The 17,954-nt window shown below is 46.0% G+C and overlaps 1 protein-coding gene across 4 annotated transcripts in view; it reads right to left on the reverse strand.

Moving 5' to 3' along the window:
- The window catches only part of LOC118374579 (A disintegrin and metalloproteinase with thrombospondin motifs 2-like), a 258,205-nt gene that overhangs the window by 63,715 nt on the left and 176,536 nt on the right, over positions 1-17,954 (reverse strand). The window lies entirely within an intron of this gene.

Below are 17,954 nucleotides of genomic sequence, written 5' to 3' on the forward strand. Positions count from 1 at the left end.
CATCTAAACCACACAAACTGTTAACATCTAAACCACACAAACTGTTAACATCTAAACCACACAAATGGTTAACATCTAAAACACACAAACTGTTAAAATCTAAACCACACAAACTGTTAACGTCTAAACCACACAAATGGTTAACATCTAAACCACACAAACTGTTAACATCTAAACCACACAAACTGTTAACATCTAAACCACACAAATGGTTAACATCTAAAACACACAAACTGTTAACATCTAAAACACACACACACACACACACACACACACACACACACACACACACACACACACACACACACACACACACACACACACACACACACACACACACACACACACACACACACACACACACACACACACACACACACACACACACACACACACACACACACACACACACACACACACACACACACACACACACACACACACACACACACACACAGACAGACAGTTAATATCTAAAATGCAGGCACACACGCAGGCACACGCACACACCACACACACACATCGACACACACACACACAATGCTGTCTCCACAGTCAAAGATGGCTCTACTCTTCCTGCCACAGACAGAAACACTGTGGCTTCCACGGAACATTATCCACTTGTTGGAAAGACTGGGAACTCCCGGCAATCTGGAGCCACATGTCTCTACGGAATCTACATGCACTATCCTGTCAGGCTCTGTACACAGACACTCTTAGCTAAGGACTGTGTGTGGCCTTAGCCTGCAGTTACCAGGCAGCCTATCAGGCTGAGAGACGTGGTCTCATGGAGAGATGCTTCACTGTGGGGATTAGCTGCATGGTCACTGGTTAATGCCAGTGTGAGAAAATCAAGTACAGTACAGTACAGTACACTGCACATTTAACATGACAATTCTTCCAGACATACAATAGCAGTCAAAAGTTTGGACACACCTACTCATTCCAGGTTTTTTCTTTATTTTACTATTTTCTACATTGTAGAATAATTGTGAAGACATCAAAACTATGAAATAACACATATGTAATCATGTAGTAACCAAAAAAGTGTTAAACATAGGAGAGTGATGGAGTGCTGCATCAGATGACCTGGCCTCCACAATAACCTGACCTTAATTGAGATGGTTCTGGATGAGTTGGACCGCAGAGTGAAGGAAAAGCAGCCAACAAGTGCTCAACATATGTGGGAACTCCTTCAAGACCGTTGGAAAAGCATTCCATGTGAAGCTGGTTGAGAGAATGCCAAGAGTGTGCAAAGCTGTCATCAAGGCGAATGTTGGCTACTTTGAAGAATCTCAAATATAAAATCTATTTTGATTTGTTTAACACTTGTTTGGTTTCTACATGATTCCATGTGTTATTTCATCGTTTTGATGTTTTCACTATTATTCTACAATGTAGTAAATAGTAAAAAATAAAGAAAAACCCTGGAATGAGTAGGTGTGTCCAAACTTTTGACTGGTACTGAATGTTCCACAAGACACTCAATTTATTCATTTAGGAGACCCAGAACACTAGGCCTTCTGAAGTCAAATACAGTGAAACTTAGATTTCAATTTAGGTCGTGCTCAGTCCACTGGTGGTGCTTATTAAATTCTGTTGTAGTATCTCATTTGGACAGGTATGAGCTTTTGTTGCGTGCCATATAATGATGAGGAAAGGCAACTTGATACAGAGGACAGTGATATCAGGAAAGAGAGCTACTAAGCTAACACACATGGTGAAATGCTTTAAGAGCCATACGGGCTTTAACATACACTATGTGGAACTGTTTGATCCTTACTGGTGTAACACATCAGAGTGTTGGAGTATAAAGGGTTGGTGAGAGAAACTAGAGAGATAGTGAGGGAGAGAGAGAGAGAGAGAGAGAGAGAGAGAGAGAGAGAGAGAGAGAGAGAGAGAGAGAGAGAGAGAGAGAGAGAGAGAACAAGGCGGCTGCTGGGTAAATCTACCTCCTAGTCTCCCGTCTCACAATCAGCAAGGGGCATCCTTTCCTTCCCGCTGCTCTTATGCAATGTTACCTAGGCAACCGGCTCATGGGTAAAACAACGCACCGCACAGCTAATATTGGCTCCGGAGTCGCTAGGAAAATTATCCTAGAAGTCGGACAGAATATGATTGGTAGCAGCTAAATATGAGTGACAGAACATTGTGAGGATGTTCTCTCTCTAACTACAGTGGAAGGGGAAAATAATTAAAAGGACAATTAAACATAATTGTTTTTTTAAACAGTCAGGGGTGTACAATTCTTTTTCCAGGAGGTGCCATTGTCTAGGCTATCATGTATCTATGAGCATACATGTAGACAATTATTCAGGGCATCTTTAATGGAATTAGTTCAAGTTAAGGTCCCTGTCCTTCAAAACAACCCCTGCTTGTTTGTCCTAAACGGCCCTAACTCTTGTTAACGAGCATGATGTCATAACCACACCATCTGCTTTTAAAGACAGGATCACTTCAGATATTCTGGTTACATAAGACAATCAACGGAAAGCAACATTTGGACTCTTTTGTTTTTTTTAGGAGGATGCCATCCCTCTGGATTAAATGTCCTGAGGCTACAAATTAGGGTGAAAATAATGTATAGCTTCAGTTTAAGAAACACCAGTTAAAACATCCCTGGTTAACTCTTGCCTTCGAATGCCGGCCACATTTTCCTCCCCGATGCCCACAGGTCTATTACAAACCTCTTCACCTGTCTTCTCTGGGTCTTGAGTAAACTACTTTAACTTGAGTAGCTTTTGAACACGTGATGGACAGAGAGAGAGAGAGAGAGAGAGAGAGAGAGAGAGAGAGAGAGAGAGAGAGAGAGAGAGAGAGAGAGAGAGAGAGAGAGAGAGAGAGAGAGAGAGAGAGAGAGAGAGAGAGAGAGAGAGAGAGAGAGAGAGAGAGAGACAGAGAGAGACAGAGAGAGAGAGAGAGAGAGAGAGAGAGAGAGAGACAGAGAGAGAGAGAGAGAGAGAGAGAGAGAGAGAGAGAGAGAGAGAGAGAGAGAGAGAGAGACAGAGAGAGAGAGAGAGAGAGAGAGACAGAGAGACAGAGAGAGAGACAGAGAGAGAGAGAGAGAGAGAGAGAGAGAGAGAGAGAGACAGAGAGACAGAGAGACAGAGAGAGACAGAGAGAGAAAGACAGAGAGACAGAGAGAGAGAGAGAGAGAGAGAGAGAGAGAGAGAGAGAGAGAGAGAGAGAGAGAGAGAGACCACGTTAGAAAGACATATTTCCCTCAGATTACACAGACCCACAAATAATTCTAAAACAAATCCAATTTTGATAAACTTCCATATCTATTGGGTGAAATACCACATCGAAGCAGCAAGATTTGTGTTGCCACAAGAAAACGTCAACCAGTGAAGAACAAACACCATTGTAAATACAACCCATATTTATTTTATTTTATTTCCCCTTTTGTACTTTAACTATTTGCACATCATTGCACACATAGTGTGTCACAGTCTTCTCCACTATATTTATGGAGTGTGTCACAGTCTTCTCCACTATATTTATGGAGTGTGTCACAGTCTTCTCCACTATATTTATGGAGTGTGTCACAGTCTTCTCCACTATATTTATAGAGTGTGTCACAGTCTTCTCCACTATATTTATAGAGTGTGTCACAGTCTTCTCCACTATATTTATGGAGTGTGTCACAGTCTTCTCCACTATATTTATGGAGTGTGTCACAGTCTTCTCCACTATATTTATAGAATGTGTCACAGTCTTCTCCACTATATTTATGGAGTGTGTCACAGTCTTCTCCACTATATTTATGGAGTGTGTCACAGTCTTCTCCACTATATTTATAGAATGTGTCACAGTCTTCTCCACTATATTTATGGAGTGTGTCACAGTCTTCTCCACTATATTTATAGATTGTGTCACAGTCTTCTCCACTATATTTATAGATTGTGTCACAGTCTTCTCCACTATATTTATGGAGTGTGTCACAGTCTTCTCCACTATATTTCTAGATTGTGTCACAGTCTTCTCCACTATATTTATGGAGTGTGTCACAGTCTTCTCCACTATATTTATGGAGTGTGTCACAATCTTCTCCACTATATTTATAGATTGTGTCACAGTCTTCTCCACTATATTTATAGAATGTGTCACAGTCTTCTCCACTATATTTATAGTGTGTCACAGACTTCTCCACTATATTTATAGAGTGTGTCACAGTCTTCTCCACTATATTTATAGAATGTGTCACAGTCTTCTCCACTATATTTATAGAATGTGTCACAGTCTTCTCCACTATATTTATGGAGTGTGTCACAGTCTTCTCCACTATATTTATAGATTGTGTCACAGTCTTCTCCACTATATTTATAGATTGTGTCACAGTCTTCTCCACTATATTTATGGAGTGTGTCACAGTCTTCTCCACTATATTTATGGAGTGTGTCACAGTCTTCTCCACTATATTTATGGAGTGTGTCACAGTCTTCTCCACTATATTTCTAGATTGTGTCACAGTCTTCTCCACTATATTTATGGAGTGTGTCACAGTCTTCTCCACTATATTTATGGAGTGTGTCACAATCTTCTCCACTATATTTATAGATTGTGTCACAGTCTTCTCCACTATATTTATAGAATGTGTCACAGTCTTCTCCACTATATTTATAGTGTGTCACAGACTTCTCCACTATATTTATGGAGTGTGTCACAATCTTCTCCACTATATTTATAGTGTGTCACAGTCTTCTCCACTATATTTATAGTGTGTCACAGACTTCTCCACTATATTTATAGAGTGTGTCACAGTCTTCTCCACTATATTTATAGTGTGTCACAGTCTTCTCCACTATATTTATAGAGTGTGTCACAGTCTTCTCCACTATATTTATGGAGTGTGTCACAGTCTTCTCCACTATATTTATGGAGTGTGTCACAGTCTTCTCCACTATATTTATGGAGTGTGTCACAGTCTTCTCCACTATATTTATGGAGTGTGTCACAGTCTTTGCCACCAGGTAAACATAAATAAATACAATCTCCTCACCTACAGTTCTGTAATCAGTCTACATGTTTCACTGTCTCTGGCTCTTTTCTTGACAATGCTAACCATTTTTATTTTTTCTTAAAGTTGTTGTTAGTGTCTATTACAACACTTTCCCTACACAAGAGACTGTCTGGTACAGTGTCCATCTTGTCCTCCTGCTTCTCTCCCCTAATCCTCTTTTCCCCTCCCTCTCTCCTCCCTCTCTACTCCCGCACTACTCCCTCTCTACTCCCTAACTCCTCCCTCTCTACTCCCTCTCTCCTCCCTCTTACCTCCCTCTCTACTCCCGCACTACTCCCTCTCTCCTCCCTCTCTCCTCCCTCTCTACTCCCTCTCTCCTCCCTCTCACTTCCCTATCTCCTCCCTCTCTAGTCCCGCACTACTCCCTATCTCCTCCCTCTCCACTCCCTCTCTCCTCCCTCTCACCTCCCTCTCTACTCCCTAACTCCTCCCTCTCTACTCACTCTCTACTCCTTCTCTCCTCCCTCTCTACTCCTTCTCTCCTCCTTCTCTACTCCCTAACTCCTCTCTCTTTACTCCCTAACTCCTCCCTCTCTACTCCCTAACCCCTCCCTCTCTACTCTCTCTCTCCTCCCTCTCTCCTCCCTAACTCCTCCTTCTCTACTCACTCTCTACTCCTTCTCTCCTCCCTAACTCCTCCGTCTCTCCTCCCTCTTTACTCCCTGACTCCTCCCTAACTCCTCCCTCTCTACCCCCTCTCTCCTCTTTCTCTCCTCCCTCTCTCCTCTTTCTCTCCTTCCTCTCTCCTCCCTCTCTCCTCCCTTTTCTAAGTCAGTTGCAGTGCAGTCGGAAGATATTTCAATTCCATGTGTGTAGTAACACAAGGTGGACCATAAGAAATATCTAGAGTACTCCTCCCTTGTCCTCATTCCCCTACTGCCCTCTCCCTTTTCCTTAACCCCTTCATTCCCCTACATCCCTCTCCCATTTCCTTAACCACCTCATTCCCCTACTGCCCTCTCCCTTTTCCTTAACCACCTCATTCCCCTACTGCCCTCTCCCTTTTCCTTAACCGCCTCATTCTCCTACTGCCTCTCCCTTTTCCTTAACCCCCTCATTCCCCTACTGCCCTCTCCCTTTTCCTTAACCACCTCATTCCCCTACAGCCCTCTCCCTTTTCCTTAAACACCTCATTCTCCTACAGCCCTCTCCCTTTTCCTTAACCACCTCATTCTCCTACTGCCCTCTCCCTTTTCCTTAACCACCTCATTCCCCTACTGCCCCTCCCTTTTCCTTAACCACCTCATTCCCCTCCCCTGCTCTCCCTTTTCCTTAACCACCTCATTCCCCTCCTGCCCTCTCCCTTTTCCTTAACCACCTCCTTCCCCTACTGCCCCTCCCTTTTCCTTAACCACCTCATTCCCCTCCTGCCCTCTCCCTTTTCCTTAACCACCTCATTCCCCTCCTGCCCTCTCCCTTTTCCTTAACCACCTCATTCCCCTACTGCCCCTCCCTTTTCCTTAACCACCTCATTCCCCTCCTGCCCTCTCCCTTTTCCTTAACCATCTCATTTCTCCTACTGCCCCTCCCTTTTCCTTAACCACGTCATTCCCCTGCTTCCCCTCCCTTTTCCTTAACCACCTCATTCCCCTCCTGCCCTCTCCCTTTTCCTTAAACACCTCATTCCCCTCCTGCCCTCTCCCTTTTCCTTAACCACCTCATTCCCCTACTGCCCCTCCCTTTTCCTTAACCACCTCATTCCCCTCCTGCCCTCTCCCTTTTCCTTAACCACCTCATTCCCCTCCTGCCCTCTCCCTTTTCCTTAACCACCTCATTCCCCTACTGCCCCTCCCTTTTCCTTAACCACCTCATTCCCCTCCTGCCCTCTCCCTTTTCCTTAACCACCTCATTCCCCTCCTGCCCTCTCCCTTTTCCTTAACCACCTCATTCCCCTCTTGCCCTCTCCCTTTTCCTTAACCATCTCATTTCTCCTATTGCCCCTCCCTTTTCCTTAACCACCTCATTCCCCTGCTTCCCCTCCCTTTTCCTTAACCACCTCATTCCCCTCCTGCCCTCTCCCTTTTCCTTAACCACCTCATTCCCCTCCTGCCCTCTCCCTTTTCCTTAACCACCTCATTCCCCTACTGCCCCTCCCTTTTCCTTAACCACCTCATTCCCCTCCTGCCCTCTCCCTTTTCCTTAACCACCTCATTCCCCTCCTGCCCTCTCCCTTTTCCTTAACCACCTCATTCCCCTCCTGCCCTCTCCCTTTTCCTTAACCACCTCATTCTCCTACTGCCCTCCCTTTTCCTTAACCACCTCATTCCCCTCCTGCCCTCTCCCTTTTCCTTAACCACCTCATTCCCCTCCTGCCCTCTCCCTTTTCCTTAACCACCTCATTCCCCTCCTGCCCTCTCCCTTTTCCTTAACCACCTCATTCCCCTACTGCCCCTCCCTTTTCCTTAACCACCTCATTCCCCTCCTGCCCTCTCCCTTTTCCTTAACCACCTCATTCCCCTCCTGCCCTCTCCCTTTTCCTTAACCACCTCATTCCCCTACTGCCCCTCCCTTTTCCTTAACCACCTCATCCCCTCCTGCCCTCTCCCTTTTCCTTAACCATCTCATTTCTCCTACTGCCCCTCCCTTTTCCTTAACCACCTCATTCCCCTGCTTCCCCTCCCTTTTCCTTAACCACCTCATTCCCCTCCTGCCCTCTCCCTTTTCCTTAACCACCTCATTCCCCTCCTGCCCTCTCCCTTTTCCTTAACCACCTCATTCCCCTCCTGCCCTCTCCCTTTTCCTTAACCACCTCATTCCCCTACTGCCCCTCCCTTTTCCTTAACCACCTCATTCCCCTCCTGCCCTCTCCCTTTTCCTTAACCACCTCATTCCCCTCATGCCCTCTCCCTTTTCCTTAACCACCTCATTCCCCTCCTGCCCTCTCCCTTTTCCTTAACCATCTCATTTCTCCTACTGCCCCTCCCTTTTCCTTAACCATCTAATTTCTCCTACTGCCCCTCCCTTTTCCTTAACCACCTCATTCCCCTGCTTCCCCTCCCTGTTCCTCAACCACCTCATTCCCATACAGACCTCTCCCTTTTCCTTATCCACCTCATTCCCCTCCTGCCCTCTCCCTTTTCCTTAACCATCTCATTTCTCCTACTGCCCCTCCCTTTTCCTTATCCACCTCATTCCCCTCCTGCCCCTCCCTTTTCCTTAAACCCAATCCCCCTCATTCCCCTACAACCATCTCCCTTTTCCTTAACCACCTCATTCCCCTACTGCCCCTCCCTTTTCCTTAACCACCTCATTCCCCTACTGCCCCTCCCTTTTCCTTAACCACCTCATTCCCCTACTGCCCCTCCCTTTTACTTTTCCCCTCATTATCCTACTGCCCCTCCCTTTTCCTTAACTCCCTCATTCCCCTACAGACCTCTCCCTTTTCCTTATCCACCTCATTCCCCCTGCCCCTCCCTTTTCCTTAACCCCAATCCCCCTCATTCCCATACAACCCTCTCCCTTTTCCTTAACCACCTCATTCCCCTACAGACCTCTCCCTTTTCCTTATCCACCTCATTCCACTCCTGCCCCTCCCTTTTCCTTAACTCCAATCCCCCTCATTCCCCTACAACCCCCTCCCTTTTCCTTAACCACCTCATTCTCCTACTACCCCTCCCTTTTCCTTAACCACCTCATTCTCCTACTGCCCCTCCCTTTTACTTTACCCCTCATTCTCCTACTGCCCTCTCCCTTTTACTTTACCCCTCATTCTCCTACTGCCCATCCCTTTTCCTTAACCACTTCATTCCCCTACTGCCCTCCCTTTTCCTTAACCACTTCATTCCCCTACTGCCCCTCCCTTTTCCTTAACCACTTCATTCCCCTACTGCCCCTCCCTTTTCCTTAACCCCAATCCCCCTCATTCCCCTACAAACCTCTCCCCTTTCCTTAACCACCTCATTCCCCTACTGCCCTCTCCCTTTACTTTACCCCTCATTCTCCTACTGCCCATCCCTTTTCCTTAACCACTTCATTCCCCTACTGCCCCTCCCTTTTCCTTAACCACTTCATTCCCCTACTGCCCCTCCCTTTTCCTTAACCACTTCATTCCCCTACTGCCCCTCCCTTTTCCTTAACCCCAATCCCCCTCATTCCCCTACAAACCTCTCCCTTTCCTTAACCACCTCATTCCCCTACTGCCCTCTCCCTTTTCCTTAACCATTTAATTCTCCTACTGCCCCTCCCTTTTCCTTAACCACCTCATTCTCTACTGCCCCTCCCTTTTACTTTACCCCAATCCCCCCCATTCCCCTACAACCCTCTCCCTTTTCCTTAAACACCTCATTCTCCTACTGCCCCTCCCTTTTACTTTACCCCTCATTCTCCTACAGCCCTCTCTCTCCCTTTTCCTTAACCACCTCATTCCCCTACTGCCCTCTCCCTTTTACTTAACCACCTCATTCTCCTACTGCCCCTCCCTTTTCCTTAACCACTTCATTCCCCTGCTTCCCCTCCCTTTTCCTCAACCACCTCATTCCCCTGCTTCCCCTCCCTTTTCCTCAACCACCTCATTCCCATACAGACCTCTCCCTTTTCCTTATCCACCTCATTCCCCTCCTGCCCCTCCCTTTTCCTCAACCACCTCATTCCCATACAGACCTCTCCCTTTTCCTTATCCACCTCATTCCCCTCCTGCCCCTCCCTTTTCCTTAACCACATCATTCCCCTACTGCCCCTCCCTTTTCCTTAACCACCTCATTCCCCTACTGCCCCTCCCTTTTCCTTAACCACCTCATTATCCTACTGCCCCTCCCTTTTACTTAACTCCCTCATTCCCCTACAGACCTCTCCCTTTTCCTTATCCACCTCATTCCCCCTGCCCCTCCCTTTTCCTTAACCCCAATCCCCCTCATTCCCCTACAACCCTCTCCCTTTTCCTTAACCATTTAATTCTCCTACTGCCTCTCCCTTTTCCTTAACTCCCTCATTCTCCTACAGCCCTCTCCCTTTTCCTTAACCACCTCATTCTCCTACTGACCCTCCCTTTTCCTTAACCACCTCATTCTCTACTGCCCCTCCCTTTTACTTTACCCCAATCCCCCCCATTCCCCTACAACCCTCTCCCTTTTCCTTAAACACCTCATTCTCCTACTGCCCCTCCCTTTTACTTTACCCCTCATTCTCCTACTGCCCTCTCCCTTTTACTTTACCCCTCATTCTCCTACTGCCCCTCCCTTTTCCTTAACCCCAATCCACCTCATTCTCCTACTGCCCCTCCCTTTTCCTTAACCACCTCATTCTCCTACTGCCCCTCCCTTTTACTTAACCACCTCATTATCCTACTGCCCCTCCCTTTTACTTTACCCCTCATTATCCTACTGCCCCTTCCTTTTACTTAACCACCTCATTCTCCTACTGCGCCTTCCTTTTACTTTACCCCTCATTATCCTACTGCCCTCTCCCTTTTACTTAACCACCTCATTCTCCTACTGCGCCTTCCTTTTACTTTACCCCTCATTCTCCTACTGCCCCTCCCTTTTCCTTAACCACCTCATTCTCCTACTGCCCCTCCCTTTTCCTTAACCCCAATCCCCCCCCCATTCCCCTATAACCCTCTCCCTTTTCCTTAAACACCTCATTCTCCTACTGCCCCGCCCTCATTCCCCTACAGACCTCTCCCTTTTCCTTAACCACCTCATTCCCCTCCTGCCCCTCCCTTTTCCTTAACCACCTCATTCCCTTACTGCCCTCTCCCTTTTCCTTAACCACCTCATTCCCCTGCTTCCCCTCCATTTTCCTTAACCACCTCATTCCCCTACAGACCTCTCCCTTTTCCGTATCCACCTCATTCCCCTACTGCCCCCCCCCCTTTTCCTTAACCCCAATCCCCCTCATTCCCCTACAACCCTCTCCCTTTTCCTTTACCACCTCATTCCCCTACAGACCTCTCCCTTTTCCTTATCCACCTCATTCTCCTACTGCCCCTTCCTTTTACTTTACCATCTCATTCTCCTACAGCCCCTCCCTTTTCCTTATCCACCTCATTCTCCTACTGCCCCTTCCTTTTACTTTACCCCTCATTCTCCTTTACATGTGTGACAGAGAAAAATATGACCTCACCCTGTCTCCCCCTCAAAAAGCCTCCCCTCTGCCTGCCCCATCGCTTCCCTCTCTCCATCGCCAACCCCCTCCCATCTCCTTATTAGGAGACAAAGGTGCTCTGTCTTTCAACCTTTGCAAATGTCAAAAATGTCTGGCGCCTGCAGAAGTGAGCGAGAAAGAGAGAGGCAGAAAGAGAGAGAGACAGAGAGAGAGAGAGACCGTGAGAGAGAGCCAGAGAGAGAGGGTGAGAGAAAGCCAGAGAGATAGAGACAGAGACAGAGAGACAGAGAGAGAGACAGAGAGCGAGACAGAGACAGAGAGAGAGACAGAGAGAGGCAGAGACAGAGAGAGAGAGAGAGAGAGAGAGAGAAGAGAGATAGAGAGAAAGGGAGGGAGAGAGAGAGAGAGAGAGAGAGAGAGAGAGAGAGAGAGAGAGAGGCAGAGACAGAGAGAGAGAGAGAGAGAGAGAGAGAGAGAGGAAGAGAGATAGAGAGAAAGGGAGGGAGGGAGAGAGAGAGAGAGAGAGAGAGAGAGAGAGAGAGAGAGAGAGAGAGAGAGAGAGAGAGAGAGAGAGAGAGAGAGAGAGAGAGAGAGAGAGAGAGACTAATGGTGATCATTCAGGTGAAAGCAGTCCTAATATTGAGATGTCACTGCCACAGCAGACAGTTTGTCAGGACATGGTGAAGTTCTCTGGAGAGCTGCACAGACACACGCACAGACACACGCACACAGGGCTCAGGTCAAAAGTAGTGTAGACCAACATTCCTTTCGCTGATTTCATTAAAGCAGGTTTCTCTGTACTGGTCAATACATTTGATTAAAGCAGGTTTCTCTGTACTGGTCAATACATTTGATTAAAGCAGGTTTCTCTGTACTGGTCAATACATTTGATTAAAGCAGGTTTCTCTGTACTGGTCAATACATTTGATTAAAGCAGGTTTCTCTGTACTGATCAATAAATTTGATTAAAGCAGGTTTCTCTGTACTGGTCAATACATTTGATTAAAGCAGGTTTCTCTGTACTGATCAATACATTTGATTAAAGCAGGTTTCTCTGTACTGGTCAATACATTTGATTAAAGCAGGTTTCTCTGTACTGGTCAATACATTTGATTAAAGCAGGTTTCTCTGTACTGGTCAATACATTTGATTAAAGCAGGTTTCTCTGTACTGGTCAATACATTTGATTAAAGCAGGTTTCTCTGTACTGGTCAATACATTTGATTAAAGCAGGTTTCTCTGTACTGATCAATACATTTGATTAAAGCAGGTTTCTCTGTACTGGTCAATACATTTGATTAAAGCAGGTTTCTCTGTACTGGTCAATACATTTGATTAAAGCAGGTTTCTCTGTACTGGTCAATACATTTGATTAAAGCATTAACTTTAATCAAGATCAAACTGACATCTGCTGAATGAAACAGATTTTTTCAAAATTGTTTGAATCAAGACTTAAACAGTATTCTGATGAACAAGTGTCAACAGCAAACAGATATATTTAGTGTGTAAGACGGTGTTGATATCAGAGACAGTGGAGTAGGAGGTGTTGATATCAGAGACAGTGCAGTAGGACAGTGTTGATATCAGAGACAGTGCAGAAGGACAGTGTTGATATCAGAGACAGTGGAGAAGGACAGTGTTGATATCAGAGACAGTGGAGAAGGACAGTGTTGATATCAGAGACAGTGGAGAAGGACAGTATTGATATCAGAGACAGTGGAGAAGGACAGTGTTGATATCAGAGACAGGGGAGAAGGACAGTATTGATATCAGAGACAGTGGAGAAGGACAGTGTTGATATCAGAGACAGGGGAGAAGGACAGTATTGATATCAGAGACAGTGGAGAAGGACAGTATTGATATCAGAGACAGTGGAGAAGGACAGTATTGATATCAGAGACAGGGGAGAAGGACAGTATTGATATCAGAGACAGTGGAGAAGGACAGTGTTGATATCAGAGACAGGGGAGAAGGACAGTATTGATATCAGAGACAGTGGAGAAGGACAGTATTGATATCAGAGACAGTGGAGAAGGACAGTGTTGATATCAGAGACAGGGGAGAAGGACAGTGTTGATATCAGAGACAGTGGAGAAGGACAGTGTTGATATCAGAGACAGTGGAGAAGGACAGTGTTGATATCAGAGACAGTGGAGAAGGACAGTGTTGATATCAGAGACAGTGGAGAAGGACAGTGTTGATATCAGAGACAGTGGAGAAGGACAGTGTTGATATCAGAGACAGTGGAGAAGGACAGTGTTGATATCAGAGACAGTGGAGAAGGACAGTGTTGATATCAGAGACAGGGGAGAAGGACAGTGTTGATATCAGAGACAGTGGAGAAGGACAGTGTTGATATCACAGACAGTGGAGAAGGACAGTATTGATATCGGAGACAGTGGAGAAGGACAGTGTTGATATCAGAGACAGTGGAGAAGGACAGTGTTGATATCAGAGACAGTGGAGAAGGACAGTGTTGATATCAGAGACAGTGGAGAAGGACAGTGTTGATATCAGAGACAGTGGAGAAGGACAGTGTTGATATCAGAGACAGTGGAGAAGGACAGTGTTGATATCAGAGACAGTGGAGAAGGACAGTATTGATATCAGAGACAGTGGAGTAGGATGGTGTTGATATCAGAGACAGGGGAGTAGGAGGTGTTGATATCAGAGACAGTGGAGAAGGACAGTATTGATATCAGAGACAGGGGAGAAGGACAGTGTTGATATCAGAGACAGTGGAGAAGGACAGTGTTGATATCAGAGACAGTGGAGTAGGATGGTGTTGATATCAGAGACAGTGGAGAAGGACAGTATTGATATCAGAGACAGTGGAGTAGGATGGTGTTGATATCAGAGACAGTGGAGTAGGAGGTGTTGATATCAGAGACAATGGAGTAGGAGGTGTTGATATCAGAGACAATGGAGTAGGAGGTGTTGATATCAGAGACAATGGAGTAGGAGGTGTTGATATCAGAGACAATGGAGTAGGAGGTGTTGATATCAGAGACAGTGGAGAAGGAGGTGTTGATATCAGAGACAATGGAGTAGGAGGTGTTGATATCAGAGACAGGGGAGTAGGAGGTGTTGATATCAGAGACAATGGAGTAGGAGGTGTTGATATCAGAGACAATGGAGTAGGAGGTGTTGATATCAGAGACAGGGGAGTAGGAGGTGTTGATATCAGAGACAATGGAGTAGGAGGTGTTGATATCAGAGACAATGGAGTAGGAGGTGTTGATATCAGAGACAATGGAGTAGGAGGTGTTGATATCAGAGACAGTGGAGAAGGAGGTGTTGATATCAGAGACAATGGAGTAGGAGGTGTTGATATCAGAGACAGGGGAGTAGGAGGTGTTGATATCAGAGACAATGGAGTAGGAGGTGTTGATATCAGAGACAGGGGAGTAGGAGGTGTTGATATCAGAGACAATGGAGTAGGAGGTGTTGATATCAGAGACAATGGAGTAGGAGGTGTTGATATCAGAGACAGTGGAGAAGGACAGTATTGATATCAGAGACAGTGGAGTAGGACAGTGTTGATATCAGAGACAGTGGAGAAGGACAGTGTTGATATCAGAGACAGTGGAGAAGGACAGTGTTGATATCAGAGACAGTGCAGTAGGATGGTGTTGATATCAGAGACAGTGGAGAAGGACAGTATTGATATCAGAGACAGGGAGAAGGACAGTGTTGATATCAGAGACAGTGGAGTAGGATGGTGTTGATATCAGAGACAGTGGAGAAGGACAGTATTGATATCAGAGACAGGGGAGAAGGACAGTGTTGATATCAGAGACAGTGGAGTAGGATGGTGTTGATATCAGAGACAGTGCAGTAGGAGGTGTTGATATCAGAGACAGTGCAGTAGAACAGTGTTGATATCAGAGACAGTGCAGTAGGACAGTGTTGATATCAGAGACAGTGGAGTAGGATGGTGTTGATATCAGAGACAGTGCAGTAGAACAGTGTTGATATCAGAGACAGTGCAGTAGGACAGTGTTGATATCAGAGACAGTGGAGTAGGATGGTGTTGATATCAGAGACATTGCAGAAGGACAGTGTTGATATCAGAGACAGTGGAGTAGGAGGTTTTGATATCAGAGACAGTGGAGTTGGAGGTGTTGATATCAGAGACAGGGGAATAGGAGGTGTTGATATCAGAGACAGGGGAGTAGGAGGTGTTGATATCAGAGACATTGCAGAAGGACAGTGTTGATATCAGAGACAGTGGAGTAGGAGGTTTTGATATCAGAGACAGTGGAGTTGGAGGTGTTGATATCAGAGACAGGGGAATAGGAGGTGTTGATATCAGAGACAGGGGAGTAGGAGGTGTTGATATCAGAGACAGTGGAGTAGGAGGTGTTGATATCAGAGACAGGGGAGTAGGAGGTGTTGATATCAGAGACAGGGGAGTAGGAGGTGTTGATATCAGAGACAGGGGAGTAGGAGGTGTTGATAGCAGAGATAGTGGAGTAAGAGGTGTTGATATCAGAGATAGTGGAGTAGGAGGTGTTGATATCAGAGACAGGGGAGTAGGAGGTGTTGATATCAGAGACAGACAGGGGAGAGACAGGAGGTGTTGATATCAGAGACAGGGGAGTAGGAGGTGTTGATATCAGAGACAGGGGAGTAGGAGGTGTTGATATCAGAGACAGTGGAGTAAGAGGTGTTGATATCAGAGATAGTGGAGTAGGAGGTGTTGATATCAGAGACAGGGGAGTAGGAGGTGTTGATATCAGAGACAGGGGAGTAGGAGGTGTTGATATCAGAGACAGGGGAGTAGGAGGTGTTGATATCAGAGACAGGGGAGTAGGAGGTGTTGATATCAGAGACAGGGGAGTAGGAGGTGTTGATAGCAGAGATAGTGGAGTAAGAGGTGTTGATATCAGAGATAGTGGAGTAGGAGGTGTTGATATCAGAGACAGGGGAGTAGGAGGTGTTGATATCAGAGACAGGGGAGTAGGAGGTGTTGATATCAGAGATAGTGGAGTAGGAAGTGTTGATATCAGAGACAGGGTAGTAGGAGGTGTTGATATCAGAGACAGGGGAGTAGGAGGTGTTGATATCAGAGACAGGGGAGTAGGAGGTGTTGATATCAGAGACAGGGGAGTAGGAGGTGTTGATAGCAGAGATAGTGGAGTAAGAGGTGTTGATATCAGAGATAGTGGAGTAGGAGGTGTTGATATCAGAGACAGTGAAGTAGGATGGAGTCGATATCAGAGACAGTGGAGTAGGATGGTGTTGATATCAGAGACAGGGGAGTAAAGAGGTGTTGATATCAGAGACAGGGGAGTGGAGGGTTTGATATCAGAGACAGTGGAGTAGGAGGGTTTGATATCAGAGACAGGGGAGTAAGAGGTGTTGATATCAGAGACAGGGGAGTAAGTGTTGATATGAGAGACAGGGGAGTAGGAGGTGTTGATATCAGAGACAGGGGAGTAGGAGGTGTTGATATCAGAGACAGGGAGAAGGAGGTGTTGAAATCAGAGACAGGGGAGTAAGAGGTGTTGATATCAGAGACAGGGGAGTAGGAGGTGTTGATATCAGAGACAGGGGAGAAGGAGGTGTTGAAATCAGAGACAGGGGAGTAAGAGGTGTTGATATCAGAGATAGGGGAATAGGAGGTGTTGATATCAGAGACAGGGGAGTAAGAGGTGTTGATATCAGAGACAGGGGAGTAGGAGGTGTTGATATCAGAGAGGGAGTAGGAGGTGTTGATATCAGAGACAGGGGAGTAAGAGGTGTTGATATCAGAGACAGGGGAGTAGGAGGTGTTGATATCAGAGACAGGGGAGTAGGAGGTGTTGATATCAGAGACATTGGAGTAGGATGGTGTTGATTTCAGAGACAGGGAATAGGAGGTGTTGATATCAGAGACAGGGGAGTAGGAGGTGTTGATAGCAGAGATAGTGGAGTAAGAGGTGTTGATATCAGAGATAGTGGAGTAGGAGGTGTTGATATCAGAGACAGTGAAGTAGGATGGAGTCGATATCAGAGACAGTGGAGTAGGATGGTGTTGATATCAGAGACAGTGGAGTAGGATGGTGTTGATATCAGAGACAGTGGAGTAGGATGGTGTTGATATCAGAGACAGTGGAGTAGGATGGTGTTGATATCAGAGACAGTGAAGTAGGATGGTGTTGATATCAGAGACAATGGAGTAGGATGGTGTTGATATCAGAGACAATGGAGTAGGATGGTGTTGATATCAGAGACAATGGAGTAGGATGGTGTTGATATCAGAGACAATGGAGTAGGATGGTGTTGATATCAGAGACAGTGGAGTAGGATGGTGTTGATATCAGAGACAATGGAGTAGGATGGTGTTGATATCAGAGACAATGGAGTAGGATGGTGTTGATATCAGAGACAATGGAGTAGGATGGTGTTGATATCAGAGACAATGGAGTACTATCATTTATCTACGTGAATAAAATGAATCATACAAGTTATCTATGGTTACTGTTCCCCTGGCTCGGAGGCATCCCACCCACAGACACACATCACACACACCAGACTACTTTGTACACCTTGGCCACATAGCTCAAGGCATGGACACTTTGTCTCCTTGGCGACAGGTTTATAGGTCGTCAAGGTGATGAGTGGCGCGGACGAAAGACCGTTAAAGCGGCCGCTGGCATTTGGACGTGTAGCAACGCACCATGAGGTCGCAAAAAATGTCACCTCACCGCCATGAGCAGGCACTCATTACAAGTAGAGACAAGGGAGGAACAGAACACCTCATGCAACCAGAAGAACACTCTCTGATGATACACATATTGAACTCTGCATCGTCTCCTTTTATAGGTTTCATTATTTAGTCAGTTAATCAGCAATCTAATTTTACATGGACACAATTCCCAAAGCACACCCTCCACACCGTACA

Source organism: Oncorhynchus keta, chromosome 30 (genome assembly GCF_023373465.1).
Source record: "Oncorhynchus keta strain PuntledgeMale-10-30-2019 chromosome 30, Oket_V2, whole genome shotgun sequence".
In the NCBI taxonomy this organism is placed as follows: domain Eukaryota; kingdom Metazoa; phylum Chordata; class Actinopteri; order Salmoniformes; family Salmonidae; genus Oncorhynchus; species Oncorhynchus keta.